The following is an 18,125-nucleotide window of genomic DNA, read 5'->3' on the forward strand; positions in this document are numbered from 1 at the left end:
GGTGCCTGTGGGGGCCTGGGCAGGAGTGGGATAGATCTGAGGGTCTCTGGCAGAAGGGGGTGGGACCAGGGCAAGTGCCAAGGCATGGTCCACTGGAGGAGCCTCACTGTTCCTCTCAGGGGGAGGAGGGGGGGCTTATGGAGCTAAGATTGAATGTGTTTCAGCATAGATGGCCACCACAAAATTGTACATTGACTCCCGGCCAGCCTGGGCCAGGGCCAAGGCAGAGGGGGTTGTTCCCTCACTGTTTCCAGGATGGCTTCGCGGGCCACATGAAGCTACTTTGCGGGCTGCATCCGGCCCCCAGGCCTTGTGTTTGACATGTCTGCCCTATACTATACCTGTATATTTGGGTTTTTTTGCCTAAATGTAGAACCTTACTTTTTTCACCATTGAATTTCATTTTGTTAGATAGCACCCAGCGTTCAAGTCTGTCCAGATCCTCCTGTATCCTAAGCCTGTCTTCTGGAGTGTTGGCTATTCCTGTCAGCTTGGTGTCGTTCAAATTTGATGAGTTCACCATCTATCCCCTCGTCCAAATCGTTGATAAAGATGTTGAAGAGCACTGGGCCCAGAACAGAGCCCTGGGGCACCCCACTTCACACTTCCCTCCATGTAGATGTGGTTCCGTTGAGGACCACACGCTGAGTACGGCCGATCAGCCAGCTACGGATCCATCTGGTGGTGATGCTGTCTAACCCGCATTTTTCTATCTTATCAAATAGTAGGTTGTGATCTACTTTGTCAAATGCCCTACTGAAGTCCAAGTAAATTATATCCACAGCATTCCTCTGGTCCACTAATTTTGTCACTTGGTCAAAGAATGCAATAAGATTTGTCTGGCATGATCTGTTTTTGACAAACCCCTGTTGGCTTTTGGTAATGACTTGGTTTGCTTGTAGGTGTTCGCTGATGCTTTATTTGAGCCTGTGAAATGTCAGCCTCAGCAAGGACAGAGCTAAGAATCATATGAGATTGATTAAACACAGATACCATCTGAGTTTCTGGAAAAATCAGGTGAGGTTGACCTAAGGCACGGGTATCAAACTCGCTGTGTCACTTAACATGTTGTGACATATCACGACTTTTTTCACATTGCCAGAGCTGGGGTGGGTGCAGCCTCTGCATGATGCAACTGGCCCACAGGCCGGCAGTTTGACACCCCTGACCTAAGACCTCCCACTGCCTGTACCAGACAAATAGAGAAGAGAGAAGAACAGCTAACATCTACTAAGCTTTTCACTATTCAAAGGATTAAATCTTGTGATTGTTAGCAACCAGTCATAGCCTTGTTTAAGAAACAGCTCTGAGTCTGACTTCCTTTGTGGAAAACAATAGCAATAGCACTTAGACTTATATGTAGCTTCATAGTGCTTTACAGCCCTCTGTAAGAGGTTTACAGTGTCAGCATATTGCCCCCAACAATCTGGGTTCTCATTTTACTGACCTCGGAAGAATGGAAGGTAGAGTCAACACTGAGCCAGTTAGGATTGAACTCCAAACTGTGGGCATAGTTAGCCTTTAATACTGCATTCTAACCAATGCGCTACCACAGTGTTTGACTGGCTGATCTCCAGCTTGTGTGTAACACTTGGATATGGATTCTAGCCTTGAATGTCTGACCTTTGGACTAGCTGACAACCTTGATCTGGCTCTCTGAGGCTTGGTATGACTTTAGAAAATTCTTCTGTGTGCTTCTATTTCAAACAAACTTTGCCTGGAAACCTTTGCTTCATTTACATTCCTTTGCTTTATTGTTAACTCTCCAGCCTTGAAGTAAAACTGATAATCTCCAGAGAAACCGCCTGTACATGCTGGCTGAAACCTGAAGCAGGACAGATTCACTGTTGTAGATGACTTTGAGGTGATGTTTTGGCACAGTATCCTAATACCTCTTATGTCTACCATACAAAATGATGTACCGTAAATGCCGGCGTATAAGGCGACTTCCGCGAGCGCTGAAATCGGCGCCAAAGACGGGGGTTGTCTTATACGCCGAGTCGTCTTATACGCCGGAAATACTGGTAGTTTCCAGCGTATAAGATGACGTTCTAGGAATGCGGCCCGGCTATAAAGACGGGGGTCGTCTTATACGCCGGGTCGCCTTGTATGCCGGCATTTACGGTAGGCTATTTGGCTTCATATTATGAAACAGAATATGATAGTTATACTGATAGTGATTTTCTCCAAACTTCAATAAGTTTGAAGAATAATTTCAATAGAACTATGACAACATCCCTTCCATCCATTTTTCCAAAACCTGTCAAACATTTTTTCTGCAAATTCCTTTCTGCAGTCCCTTCTTTGTGTTTTGTAATAATATTTATTTATTCATTCAATTTCTAAAGCCACCCATCTTGGTCAATGACTCTGGACAGCATACAATTCAAATATATATATTACAGTTAAAATACTAAAAGCACATTAAAATAATAAAAACAATAAAATATTATTACTTTACTAGTCATTGATCATCTCTTTGTGTCTGGTAGACTCAGTAAGCGAATAAGTGACAGAGAGAAGACTTAAAATATTTTCCAACTCAAATTAAAATGGATACAGAGAAAGATTAAGGCTCTGAGGTTTCCATCTCAGGTGTGTATTATGAGTTGCTGAGATTTGCATTTCCTCACTTGGAAATGTGAAATTCAGCAACATCACTAATGTCTTCTTTAGGGGGCCTTTTAATACCATAGCAATCTTGCCATCTGTGTGAAGTTGATGGTTTCCCAGAAGGCTCATGAAGGCTCATGTTTACTTTGTAGTCAGATTGTCACAATGCAACAAGAACCATTTTTGGTGTTTAACCCTACTCTGAAGTTATCCTGGTTGGTTACGTAGACAAGCAGCCCACACCCCTAGGGACTACTATGACTGCAGTGCAATAGACACATTTGATACTCTAATGGAGACTATTAAGGACTTCAGAGAATTAAATTTAAAATAAGGGTTCCTGGCCTCCTGTTGGAAATGGATGCTGAACAAACCCTAATGAAGTGCTTCATCCTTTGCTAGCAGTAGAGAGATAACCAGACATGTTACACAAGATATGAGATAAAGATCTTTCAGCATGCAGTAAAATCAGATCAAGGTGTACTGAAGAAATAGGGTGAGTGAATTATTTTTTCCTATACTAACTCCTCATGTAATCTTCCAGGTTTGGTATAAATTATGTTTTGAACTCTGGCAATGACATGACATAGACTAGAGAGAAAGTAACTAGAAAAGGAAAAATAGGGATGAAAACCATAGTTGTTCAGATAGATTGAAATTCCTAATACCTTGACTGGAACTGAAGAGAGATGGTATACAACACTATGTGGCGGTCTCTAGATTTAACATCTCCTGTTATAAAACTTCTTGATTCTCTAATAATCAAGTGCATGCTAAGACCTTTTGCCTGCTTAGATTTGCTGGGATTTGGATTCTAGTTTTTAGTTTGGGCTACAAGAATTTAGATCAAAATTCAAGTGGCCACAGCACATCCCAATTATGGATTTGACATTATACTATACATTGCAAAACCCCAAAAGTTAAACTATATTAAACATGGTTTTCATTGTGAATATTTGGAGCTGAAGGTGTTTTGAAGCTGCTGCATCCCACATCCAAAGAGATTTACTTTCAACAATGGATACAACAAACCAATCCCTATACTTAACATCATTTTGTCATTGTTTGATGGGTTCTGAAGCTTGCCAAGCATGCCAAAGAAATGAATAGAGAGTGATAATATAAATGTGACAGTTTCCTGATCCCTACAATAAAATATTCACTAATAATTGGAACAATCAAAACACAATACTGTACGTCTTGAGCCTGCAGCATATGCAAGGATGAGTCACTGTCACTTGCATTCATCCAGTTTGGTACAAGAGGAAGGAACGATTTGATAACCATGAATGACAGAGAGAAAACTGTTAGTACAGATTGTCTCTGAAGGTCTTGAAAGATCATCTTGACCTCAGCAATGGATAGTACATAAGCAACTCAAGGTCAATATCTTCAACCTAAAGAGGTGAGCTTCTAGTCTCAATATGAGCTAGAAAAAGAAGAAAAATATTGTTCCCTTCAGTTTCTCTGTGATTCTCAAGGACAATCCAATGGTCACATGGGAGAACTTCTATTATCTTTCTTTCTAAGGGATTGCAAAAATAGTATTAGCCTCTTTTCATGTAAGAACTTATTGAAACTGCAAAACAGAAAAGCATGGATAACTTTTTTGCTCTCCTCTCTCCCAATTTTATTTCTTATTTTCTTCCTTGTAAGCCATAATATACTCTTTGGAAGCAATGAATATATAGGTGCAAGCATACATACCTGAAACCCGGGCCAGCCTTCCTATTAGGTAAAATGTGACTAACAGATGTTGGAGAGATCAGTGTGCCATATTATTGCTCATCTACCCTCCCTGAAAACAAGGATGAAAACTCTGTTAATTCAAAGCTGCATATATTGATTTTTCCACAGACAAAGCCTGATGACCAGGTTCTTGGTGTACAGAAGATAATAGGCCTATGGACCTGTAAGTATTGTGGTACACTTTCTCTCCTCACTCCCAGCTTTGTTACAGGAAATCCTCAACTTAACAACATTTTGAAGTTACAAGAGACCCTGAGAAAGCTACTTACGACCCAGATTCAATGCTCTAATGGTGTCCCTGCCCCCCGTGGTCACATGACAGCATTTTGCGCACTTGGCAATCAGCCTGCATTTATGGCCATTTGCAACATCCCAGGATCATGTGACCATGACTTATGATGTTTTTGCCAGAAACCAGCATTTACTTCTGGCATAAATCACCCCATAGCGAATAATGGGTTCCCTTAATGATTGCTATCAAAAACATCTTAAAAACGGTTGTGATCACATGGTGATCCACTTCATAATCATCACAACTTACAACTGAAAGTGTGGACACAGTTATGGTAGTAAGTAGTGTGGGAAGTCAGAGCCCCCCAGAGAAGGAAATATTAAAAGGGCAGGAAAATATATTTTTCTTCAAAAGAATTTTTAAAAGCATTTTTTTAAAAAAGCAGAAACCTGCCTTCAAATCTCTCTGTCCCCAAGTAGGAGCCAGCCCTATACAAATGCAGATGTAAAACCATCAGGAAAGCTGGAGCCAGGGAACTCAAGAAGACAAAGGGACTTAAAATCTGCATACCTCACCCAAACTCTAAGTCATTAGCCCAGCCCTAGGGAAGCAGGATATGACTTTTGGGACATAATAGGACTAACCCATTACCATCAAATATACCAGAGAGGCACACCTAGGCTCAGGTCAGAATACGTGACACAGGAAATAGCCTCAAAGTTCATGCCACAGGAACAGGAAACTATTCCAAACAAAAAGCTAGAGAGGGTATAAAAACCTACTGCCCATGTACTCAACTCTTCTCTCCTCTGCTCTTTCCTGCAAGAACCATCTTTCTGCTTCTTTAATAAACTGTGACCATCTTCCCAAAGCAGTCGCCATGTTACTTATTTATTCCCAGCTTGGATGAACCAGGATGAAGACTTTACTTCCGACAGTAGAATACTACCTGTATAAGGAATTGGTCTATCTGGAGAATGGTGAGTCACAGCCTTATTTTTTCTCTTCCCATTGCTTGCCTTCGAATTGCCCCTTTTTAACCAGAGTTACCATATTTCTCATGGTCTTTTCCTCATGCAAAGAATACTTTTAAATGTGTTTTTATGAAGATTGGTATCCAGCACATCAGAAGATATTTTATACATTTGCAGAAGACTACTATATGCTAGGCCTGGCAATGACAATTAAAACTGAAGTCCCCCTCCCAAAAAAAATGCTCCATTGAAGCATTTTCCATAATAAATGTTATGGAAATGGCAGGTACAGCCCTATAGCTTTGACAATCCTCCGATTATAATGGGACAAATATATCTTTAATAAACATGGATACTGCCATTATAATATGTGGTCTGAGGTAAGCAAAGAAATTTAAAATATTTGTATCTAGGCTTCCTGGGTTAATGTGTTTTTTCATGCATTTGTAGGGGGCCCTGATGTATTTGTACAGTTTATTGTTATAATTGTTTTAACCCATGCTGCCTGTTTATGTGTGTTTGTTTTTTATTATTTTCTGGATTTTGTAAGACAAACTCAGAGTTTAATAGAGTGAGCAGCTATAACTAATGTAATAAATTAAATGCAACTTCTGAACTTTCTTTAGCAAAGCCTTTGTTCATATACAAATCCACTAGCCTCAAGATGTTTGAATTCCATCATTAATAGCCCATGTGAACACAGTAATTAGCAAAGCATTGTGGAGACCATAGTCCAAAACAGCAGAAGATGCGTGGTAGCTGCCCATCCTTATGCTATTACTTATTAACTAGCATACTTCTTTTCCCAGCAACCAAGTCAGTAAATAAAAAAGGAATATGGAATAGTATGATAAAGCATATCGATAAACCTTAATGTCAAATATTAGAAAATAAATAAGTACTTCCTGAGTGGGTAGTGAAGAAGTAAAAGAGAACTGAGAAACTGACAGCAATGAGAGAAAAGGGGAGAAAGAGGGAAGCATACGATTTCCATGGAAAAAAGCAATTGTGAGCTGTTCAACTTTTACAATGAAAATCCTGACTGAACACGTCTGAGCATCCAGTATGTTGATAGGCTGGAAATATTAGTTCAGAGGAATGTTCTGCCCCTCTTCCAGGTCTCTACACTGGTACTGACATTCCTAAGGCCCTTGTGGGATTCTGATAGTCTCATTATTTCATATACTTCAAAGCTGTGACCTGCCAATGAAAGACATTGTGAATGAGTCTGAGTCCTGATCTAAATTCAGCTCGGGGCAGGAAGATAGCACCATTTCTTTGATTTTTTTGAAAGCATCTCTATGCTGCCTTTCCAAGATCTATGTCTGTTTGTGTGTGTAAACTAAAGCACATCTATTAGAGAGTCTTCCTTTAAAAGACCAGTTGGCAAGACCAAAGGCCAAGCAAAAAAGACACATCTTAAACATTACCCCTTGCAAGTCAGCAAGAAGAACTGTGATAATTCTCGGTGGGAGATGATTTCAGAGCCTGGGGGCAGCTGCTGCCAAGGTTTCCTTTTATTCAAAACAGTGTCTTCTCCTGCCCCTATTCCCACTCTCACTCCCAGATAGTTACGAATACAAAGATTGTCACTATTGTCATGGGGGCTCCTATAGGGAAAGGCAAGCTCTGAGATAGGCAGGGCCCAGGCTGCTTGAACTGGACCTTTAAGCACCCTGGGAAACAACACAATTGATACAATTTGAACAACACAGGTTTACTTAAAAAAGCGCTTCCTTGTTGCAATAAAGAAATCATGTTGAAGACTTCCAACTTGATATATGACTGACCTGTTAGGACACCATCTCTCAATTCCCAGATCTGACCTTGATGACTGGGGAGGAAAGTAGCAATGTTTTATTTTTGAGATGCAGCGGTGATGTTATTTTGCAAAATAGTTACAAAGGGGTGCTTTGCTTTGAGCCTTGTGAAAGCAAATACTGCTTTAAAGCTTTGTACAACCCATGGCTTTAGATTATTGTTCCAATACCTATCCTGCCCAGTCAAAAAAGGAAGCTTGAAATGCAGAAAACTAAGGGGAGTAAAATAAGCCTTTGCTGCTCCATTCCCAGTTATTCTGACACTTAGAGAGGACTTGTGGGACGGAGAAGGGATGAGATGTTTTATTTACCTTCCTGTCAGGCTTTGAAGAAGGAGAGAAGTACTGTACAACTCCTCTTAGCTTCTCCTTTGCCCCACTGCCTTGGAATAGCTTTGTGCTTCCTGGACAACAAGTGTAAGGGAGACCCTTTCTTGAATTTGCAGTACATGGAGAATGGAGAAACACTAAAACAGAGAAGCTGTTGCCCTTGGCAACCTGGTCAACTGAAAGATGGAGCCCTTCTCCTTTGGCAAAGCTGATGTCTTCTCTCCAGTGCCTCTCATACCACTTTCACAGGACATGTAATAGCAGTGAGGAGTAATCTCTTATCAAACCATACACAATGGCCATTACATCAGTTACTGCAGATTTGGAGACCCAATGTTTTTATACGTATAGTAAAATGCATACCTACATGCTGTATATTCACTGCTTTCCATTCCCAAATTTCTCCTGCTTCTGCTCAGCTGCGGATAAAGACATTGCAACAGCAGCAGCAACAGCAGGAGAATCCAGGACCAAGCAAGTGACAGATTGGGATCCTCACTTGAATCCCCTGCAACAAGCCCCAGCTTTATCCCAATGTGCACATGGTCACTGCTTTGCTTTGAGGAGAAGCCCTGTCTCTCCAACACTCCCAGGCACCCCAAACAAATGATACAGTCATTGCTGTAGTGTATTCAATCAATCATGACAATGCCCAAATCACACCAGATGCCCCTATGCCCTATTAAAGGGAAAGGACATCATTTCCTGGCAGCTGAAGCTGCAGGAAAATGTGCACGCTGAACAATGGTTTCATGTAAAAGAGAGTACAAAGTTTGGTGCCTCTGAGAACAGATGAATGAAAATGAGAGAGCTGCATGGTTGAATAAGCAGTGGAGAAAGGGAAGGACAAGAATGACAAGAACAAGAAGAGATGTGAGGCAATATAGAGAGGATCTGCATTTAGATTTCATTTATTTCAGGATGAGGATGGGAGGGGTTAATTCTTTGGCAATCACAGCACAAAGGAGCTTAAAAGAGAAATCTTTTAATTTAGGGCCAAAAAGACTAAATTAGGACAGGGTGGAGAACTGCACTTAGCCATGGAATGGCCTGCTGAGGTGGGGCCATAACAAAATCTATATTTGATTTCATTTACGTTGAATTAGAATCAAATAAGATTGATATGATAGTTTTTTGGTCACAAGTTTAATACAGGTTGTCCTTGATTTACGACCACAATTGAGCCCAAAATTTATGTTGCTAAGCAAGACAGTTGTTATGTGAGTTAAGTGACTCATCGAAGTTGTTAAGTTAGTTACACAGTTGTTAAGTGAATCTGGTTTGATTTTGCTCGTCAGCAGATGGCATAAGGTGATCACATGACTCTGGGACACTTCAAATGTGAATCAGTTCCCAACTCTCTGAATTTTGACCAGAGAGACTCTGCAATTGTCATAAGCATGAAAAATGGTCATAAGTCATTTATTCCAGTGATGTGGTAACTTTATAGTAGTAGTAGTAAAGTTAGAAGGGACCTTGGAGGTCATCTAGTCCAACCCCCTGCTCAGGCAGGAAACCCTACACCATTTCGGACAAATGGCTGTCCAGTCTCTTCTTAAAAACTTCCAGTGTTGGAGCATTTACTGCTTCTGGAGGCAGGCTGTTCCACTGATTAATTGTTCTCACTGTCAGGAAGTTTCTCCTTAGTTCTAGGTTGCTTCTCTCCTTGATTAGTTTCCACCCGTTGCTTCTTGTCCTGCCTTCAGGTGCTTTGGAAAATAGCTTGACTCCCTCTTTCTTGTGGCAGCCCCTGAGATATTGGAACATTGCTATCATGTCCCCCCTCGTCCTTCTCTTTATTAACTAGACATACCCAATTCCAGCAACCGTTCCTTATATGTTTTAGCCTCCAGTCCCCTAATCATCTTTGTTGCTCTTCTCTGTACTCTTTCTAGAGTCTCAACATCTTTTTTACATCGTGGTGACCAAAACTGGATGCAGTATTCCAAGTGTGGCCTTACCAAGGCATTGTAAGTGGTATTAATACTTCACGTGATCTTGATTCTATCCCTCTGTTAATGCAGCCTAGCACTGTGTTGGCTTTTTTGGCAGCTGCAGCACACTGCTGGCTCATATTTAAATGATTGTCCACTAGGACTCCGAGATCCCTCTCACAGTTACTACTATTGAGCAAGGTACCCTCTATACTATACCTGTGCATTTGGTTTTTCTTGCCTAAATGTAGAACCTTACTTTTTTCACCACTGAATTTCATTTTGTTAGATAGCACCCAGTGTTCAAGTCTGTCCGGATCCTCCTATATCCTAAGCCTGTCTTCTGGAGTGTTGGCTATTCCTGCCAGCTTGGTGTCGTCTGCAAATCTGATGAGTTCCCCATCTATCCCCTCGTCCAGATAGTTGATGAAGATGTTGAAGAGCACTGGGCCCAGAACAGAGCCCTGGGGCACCCCACTACACACTTCCCTCCATGTAGATGCGGTTCCATTGAGGACCACACGCTGAGTACGGCCGGTCAGCCAGCTATGGATCCATCTGGTGGTGATTCTGTCTACCCCACATTTTTCTATCTTATCAAGTAGTAGGTTGTGATCTACTTTATCAAATGCCTTACTGAAGTCCAAGTAAATTTGAATGGTCACTGAATGAACGGTTGTAAATTGAGGACTACCTATAATTTTCTTAGTAGTCACATTAAAGACAAGATGGTAACAACTTTTGGGGGCTGTACACTTGGAGATTTTGGAAAAATAGAAGTGTGAACCTGGTGGGTAACAATATTCTCCCTTCCATTCACTGTAATATACATTCCCATTCAAAGCTGATTGCTGTGCCAACTGCCAGTTTTCAAATTCTGATGTAAAGAGAAGGAAAAGGATATTTCTCTGCTTTAAAATAGGAAGATACACTTAGCAAGGAGACTACCTCACACCACAAGAGCCTTACTAATTCCATTATTAGAAAAAGGACAGCAAGTGCTCCCAGGCGGAGGTACTATGCATTATACAGGATTTGGCAAGAATTTATTCCAAAACCAATAGTTTTCCAGGGATAAAATTAATAACAGGAGTCCTAATTTAAATTTATATAAGGCCATCAATTACCACAGCAGCATCTGGGAACTTTGCTAGCAGTGTCAAATTGCCAGTCATGAAAGTTTTAGTTGGATTTCATATATCTTGCTTATTTGCAGACAGGAAATTTCCTTACCTTAATTAAAACATTTTAACAAGCCAACACAATTAATCATGTTGCTATCTTTTCAGCCCCCAGTGGTGTCCTGCTCCTGCTTACAAGACATCTCAGCAGCTCTGAACGTTAGTAGCTTTCAACATTAGGAAACCGCATGCAATGAAGAGGGGGAGGGCAGCAAAAATCCGTCTACTATCTTTGCCTCTGACCTCATGCATTCATTATTCCTTTGCAAACAAAGCCTAGCCATCTTGCAGAATCCCTGAGTGCATGTAAAGAGCTTGTGCACACATAACTTGTAAGCATATAGATTCAGCTCACAAAGAGATAATGGATGAGGACAAGTTTTATCTAGAGATAGCATCCATGGTCCTAATCCCTCTCCACTCATTAATTGTATGCTATTTGAAACACCAAAAGATACCATCACTTCTTGTGGCATCAACTTGAGTTTCAAGGCTACTCATAATTCACAGGGTTAAAATTCTGTTTCTAACTTATATTGGGATAGACCAGGTTCTCCAGCACAGCCTGTTAAAGAAGCTGGATTAGAAATCGGGAGATTTTTAATTTCTAGTACTGCCTTAACCATGATGCCAGCTGGGTGACTGGGACAGCTACCCTCATTGAGCCTTAGGAAGGAGAAAACAAGGACAAACTCCTGAAATAATAGCAAGAAAACTGTTTCGACCTGTCTACGTAATCATGAGGAGTCAGGATCATAACAACTATAGCAATAACATGGTCTTTGTGAATTTAAGCAATATACACTTCCATGTTAACAGAAAATTAACTTGTCACACTGATGACAGAATAAAATTTCTTTTTCCTGACATATAAATTTACTATCAGTAAGGAATGTTTTACCCAAGAAAGAAATATTTTTAAAAACCAATTAAAATGCACATTTTTTCAGAAATATATATTGATAATTACAGGTTCAGTTTGTCTAAATCATTTTCTTTATGAGTTAGATACAAAAACTTACATAAATGTCCTAACTGTATTATATTTGCATTCTCACCGTCACTCTAAAATTTAACAATAATGCAGTGTGTTGTGGCATGCTAGGCCATGTAGCTGATATTCTTCTCATATGGTTTTCATTTCTCCAGTTTTTTTCTGTCAATTCAGAATTGGAAAACTATAGTATTGGAAAGCATTTCAAAGGCCATTGGGAACAATTGGGTGGTTCTTTTAAAAGATTTTGCCCCCAATACCTATATTAAATCTGCAAAATATGTTAAATTTTATGTCCTGCCCCTTAAATGGATTGTGACTTAGATTCTTCTACCTTTAGTGAATATGTTGAATTACATTCACTCTTCTTTCTGAGATGTTTTTAAATAGCTGAAAATTGCTCCCCCTCTAATTTTTTTTTTTGTTTGGGTTGAATATATCCTGGTTACTTCAATCTTTTCTCACAAGACAACCTCCTAGAGTGAACCTTGTATCACCCACAGTGTTTCATCTGTATCTTTTCCAGTTTGTTGACAGCCTTTCTAAGTAATTAATCTGCAGACTTGGTTATGGATGCTGCTATATAAAAAGGCCAATCATTCTCTCATATTTTATTGCTGTGAATCAAGTAAGAAGCTGGAATGTGTGGTGGGACCCTCATTACATCAAATTACCTTGCTGTGGAACAGTGATGGGCTCTTAATAAGACAATAGAAGAGAAGAGAAGAGAAGAGAAGAGAAGAGAAGAGAAGAGAAGAGAAGAGAAGAGAAGAGAAGAGAGTAGACAGAGTTGGAAGGGACTTAGGGGGGTCTTCTAGTCCAACCCCCTGCTTAGGCAGGAAACCCTATATCATATTAGACAAATGGTTGTCCAATCTCTTCTTTAAAACTTCCAGTGTTGGAGCATTCACATCTTCTGGAGGCAAGTTGTTCCACTGATTAATTGTTCTAGTTCAGACATTCCCAACCAGGGTGTTCAAACCCCTGGAGGTGCAAGATGATATTCCAGAGGGTGCAAAAACTTGGGTTTTCAAAATTATAGTGTATATGCATAATTCGTTGCCATTATTTTGAATTTTTATAAAAGGTGCGAGAATGTATCAGAAGCGTTCTAGGGGTGCGGGGTATAGAAAAGATTGGGAGCCGCTGTTTTAGTTAAATGGCAGGAACTGAGTGTGCCAGAGATATGTATACCCAGTGCTTTTTTGTAAAAAAAAAAAAAAGGTGCCAGAACTCACACATGTCATACAACCCGCCTTGCCTGCCCTACAAGATTCCATCCAAAAAAGATGCTGGAACTCCGTTCTGGGCATTTTATGACAAAAAAGCCCTGTGTATACCTAACTGGTTTAGCCAGCAGAACACGAAAAGGAAGCAAGGATTAAGAGTTTCTTCATCTTAATGTGACTGAAATGGATTTGACCAGACTTGAAGTTATTAGAAGGAAATACATGGCATTAATAAGAGAAATAACCTTGACAAAGTCATCTGGTTGCTCTTATTCGAATGCCTGAGCCAGATGGGATCTGAGGGACAGCAGGAAGAATCATCCCTGGAGCTCCTTCAGCCTACAGATTAATCTAACAGATACCAAATAAAGCAATTCTTCCCTGACATTTCTAGCTAAGCCACTGCAGGAGAAGAAAAAGGAGGCAGCTATTCTATATCAGCTTTGGATCCAGCTGCTTTCCCTGAAGGAGATCTCTGGGTTTCAATATTCATCCTGCAGGAAGACTAAGGTCAAAAGCATGAACAATGCCCTTATCAACTGTTGAGGATGTTGGCAGACAGCAGTTAAGGGACAGTATCTCCTGTGTCTAGTCCAGTAGAGATGGTATGTAAAGAAAATCTATGATTTTTTCCCCAAAAGAGAATATAACAGGCAGATATGCAACTTGGGATCTAAAGGCTCTATGGCAAGGGTGTCAAACTGCCGGCCCATGGGCCGGTTGCATCATGCGAAGGCCGTGCCCACCCCAGTTCCGGCAATGCGAAAAAAAGTCACGATACATCATGACACATCACGTGACATGACACCGGTGCTCAGTGGCATGACTGAAATACTTACACCACTCCAAGTCTTACTTGGAAGCAGACTATGGTACTCAGAAAGTTACTTATCATAATAAAACCTTAATTTTCCTTTTCAGGGCAGCATGATTGTCACTTCCCTCTACAGCATCGATTCCAGCCCCATGTTAGAAAACAAAAACTAATAAAACAGTTGTGTAATTTGATCTGAAAAGGGTGAAGTATTTTTTTCCTCAGATTTTAATGAAACATTAAACTATGGTCTATTGGAAACTAAGATAAAAAGTTTCTGATCTCTTTGAACATGCAAAGCAATGGGAAGGAGATTAGAGGTATGATCTATCCCTGAGACTTACTGCAGCTTGCATTCATGTTCAAGGATCCAGTGAGCTGAACAATAAGATAGATGCCTTAATATAACTATAAAGATTTGTCATAGCAATAGATGGATATTGGCATTAAAAGGACAGCAGGATTTGTAAGCTTCTTCACTAAGTAGCAGAAACAACTAACGGCTTAACAAGGTCCTCATGGGTGTTGCTTGGCTAAGGAAGTGACATCTTCTCTTCTTCAGTATGTTGTAATTAAAATAACAAAAAGGACACATTTTATGAACCAATGCTGCTATACCAGCCTCCCTGCTGTGGATTTATATCCCTGCCTCAATTGCTTGATTCTGTCTCTGGATCGGTAGTGGAGTTCCCAAGGCTTGCAAATCCTTTAAGCCTCCCTTGAGTGGTACTGAGGCTGAGGCAGCTCAGTAGTTAATTTTAACCATGACTTGAATCACGTTATTGAGAATAAAGTTATTGAGGTCACATATACATCTGATTTTTACTTTGGGCCTGTTGAGACATGATATTGGTGTGAAGGACATTATCTTCAGTCCATTGCCGTGGGTAGATCACTGTCTGATTACTTTTCAGATTACTAGTCCTGGTCCCCTTTCTAGGGGGAGGTAAACCTATTAGTCAGTCAGTCCACTCCAGATGACTAATGGACCCTCTTGTATCTTGGGGATTTTCCTGAGGCTCCAATGGGTAGTTTGTTTGAGGTTGTGATTGCTTTCCAAATGTGACAAGAACATTGGGCCATATTGCTCATATACAGTCTCTCACAACTTACAGGAAGACTGTGCAAAGTAAAGTAAGAGCCCATACTGTGGATTACATCATAGCATTAAAAAGCCAAAACATATTTTTATATTCTTATGGTTATCTATAAATAGTCATCTAACTGCTCTTTTATAAAAGTGACCCCTAGACTGCTAGGGAAGATTCAGTCACAGAATTATCTGCAGGATCCCTGTGAGGAATATTCTAGGCATCTAATGAATAAGATTACTTGGATTCACTCAGAGTTGAATTCCACCTGGGTAAATCAAGATGGCAGAAGTATGTTCCTTGTAGTTAGGTGGGAAGAAATTAAGGTATAATTTTGTGGTGGTGGATAGCATCTTTGATTTGCAAACATGAAGTTCCTCTGAAGTTCCTTCTAGCCTTATGATTATGTAGTATGCACTTCATTAAGGGAGCTGTATCCCCAGTGCCTTGAGAGGCAGTGTTGCATCCCCTTCTCAAGAAGCTTCACTGGAGAATTTTACTCTAGTCTCCAACCTCCAGTTTTAAGGGAAGATTTATCTACTTTGTTTATTTGGGTTTTTTAAATTATTATTTCTGTAAGGGAAGATTGTTAAGAAGGTGGTTGTGCTATGGCTTCAGATGGCTGTGAAGATAACTGATTATCTAGATCCCTTTCAATCAGAGCTTAGGCCACAATATAGTACTGAGACAGCATTGATGGTGCTTGTTGATAATCTGTGAATGAGCTGGATAGGGGTAGTGGAACCATCTTGATTCTTAGCAACTTTCAATACTGTTGACTGTGCTTTTCTTCTGGCCCACTGCAAGGACTAAAAGTGAGATTGTGGGACTACAATGGTTCTCCTTTTTTTGTTATCATGTCTTATTGATGTTTATAGGATAGTAGAGACCAAATCCATGATGCTATGAAGGTCTTTTCTTCAGTCTTTGGGGACATGGATCAAGAGGAACAGGCTGAAGTTCAGTCCTGTCCAAACAAATGGATGTGGATCTTTGGACCCTGTGAAATAGGGGTGCAATTTGGGGCTTTTCCTGAACTTAGGGCTCTTGCTTAATGACTAGAAAGCCTTTGTACAAATCCATCTTGTGTGCCAAACTGCACTGTTACCTGGTCTGAGGACAGGAAGGAGGCGTCAGTCACTCGTAATTTGTTCTCCTCACATGATTAATGTATTGCAATAGTACTGGGGCTGTCCTTGAAAACCATTTGAAAGCTGCATTTGTTTCAGAATTCAGCAGCACAGATAATTATAGGTATACGACATCATGCCCTTGCAAAATCTTTAATCCATGAGGTAGACTAGTTACTAATAGGTTTTCAGGGGAAGTACAAGGTGCATTTTATCATTTATAAAGCCCTTATGCCATAAAGCCTGGCTATCTAAAGGACTGTCTTCCATAATTTCTGCTTGCCTGAACAATCAGTGCCATCTGATGGGACCTAGGAAGTATCCATTTTCTGTCACAGCATTTGCCCCTTAGAACAACATTCATTCTGAGATCCATCTGGCCCTCTCCATTTTTAAAGGAGTGTGTAAAATTTGGCTCTTGGAATAGACTGTGTAGAAAGTCCTGGTTGTTTTCTTATTTTTGGACATTAGAGATTTTTACTTGTATTTTCTTTTAGCAAAAACATTATTGCACACTGCCAGAGTTGTTGCAAAGTTGGGTGACCAAACAAACAAATAAAAGCACACTTTTGAGGTTTGAAAATTCCTCACCCTCTCCTAAAAGCTTTTGGGAATGGGAAAAGGTATGTTAATCTGTCACAGCCACAAAACAAAACAAGGGGTCAGTGGGTCTGGAATGCATTAGCTGATTTAATAGAAAGTGTTCCTATTGTTGTTTACAGAGCATTGTTAGTGCAGAAATAACTTCAATTCATCTTCTTTCACACAAAAAGGTCAAGCCAGGAATTAACAGTGATCCTTTAACATGCTCTTGCAAACCGTAGGCAAACACAGTCTGTGATGAAAGAAGTGCCTCATGGTCTGGCTACACCTCTTTGGAGAAGATAAGAAAAAAAAACATTGCTGCATCTTCACTAGAATTCTACATTCTTCCTTGAAAAAACAGAGCAAGGATAAAGAGCTTCTCCTTTCCTAGCAATGACATACAGAATTGAAATTAGCTACTATAGGATTACCCAGATATGATGGAGTAAGTCTGTGTGTTGAAATGTAGTTGTTCTGCATACTGAAGATTAAAAAGAAGAGTTGCCATGTTGATCCGTGAGAGGAAAAAAAGAATATCAGATCTTAGTTCAATAGTATCTTTCTCCAAAAACGCACATTTCTGAGTTCTTTAGAAATCTTCATTGAATGAACTAATACAAAAAGGGGAACTAGAAAGAAATTAGAAGTCCAAAAACTGAAATAAGGTATTATGAGCATTAAGTCTGCAGTCTAAACACAGTAAACAAGGTAGAGTTGCTGAAACAGTGAAGATTCTCCCTCAAAAAATTCATTTAATATCCATGTTATTTTTGGCACTGGAGCAAAAATGTATGAGTATTACAATGTAAAGGAACAGATCTCTGCTGAATCAGAGGCAGAAAATATCACTGGAAAATCATCTTTATGAAAAGGTAAGATTCAAGAGTCACCATGATCAAAGGGGACACTTCATGGTAGACATGCAATCATCAACAGAGGCTGTCTAGGCAACCCTTTTTTCCTTTGTTAGGAGCATATTATTACTCACCACTGGATGTTGCTCAGATCCACTGGTAAGCATTTGAATAAGTACAAAAAGTGGAAGGAAATATGATTCAGTAAACAGACACAAAAATATATCTGTTTTTAATTGTATGGTATTAAACTTTGCAACCTGTTTTTAAGCTCATATACCTGATAGTTTGTTTTTGTAAACTTTGCATGAGGTGTTTATGCTAGGTTGCTTTTTAATGTGCTTTTTAGTGTTTTCTTCTTTTTTTGTTGTACAACTTTAGATAATTTATTTTAAGAGGCTTTAAATATAGGCTGGAAATAATAGGCTTGTGTGAAACTTGAAAGAGTATCTTGCTTCAATAGATTATTCCCTCCATCATACTTTATAGTTGAGTAGGTAGTGTGGCCCCTACTTTAAAATAGTCTTTTCCAATTGGACTACAACAGAAAGCTTGGTGTTGTACTTCAAGATATCTGGAGAGTTCCAGATTAGAGA

Source organism: Crotalus tigris, unplaced genomic scaffold, assembly GCF_016545835.1.
Source record: "Crotalus tigris isolate CLP2741 ecotype Arizona unplaced genomic scaffold, ASM1654583v1 scf7180000024167.7108832, whole genome shotgun sequence".
In the NCBI taxonomy this organism is placed as follows: domain Eukaryota; kingdom Metazoa; phylum Chordata; class Lepidosauria; order Squamata; family Viperidae; genus Crotalus; species Crotalus tigris.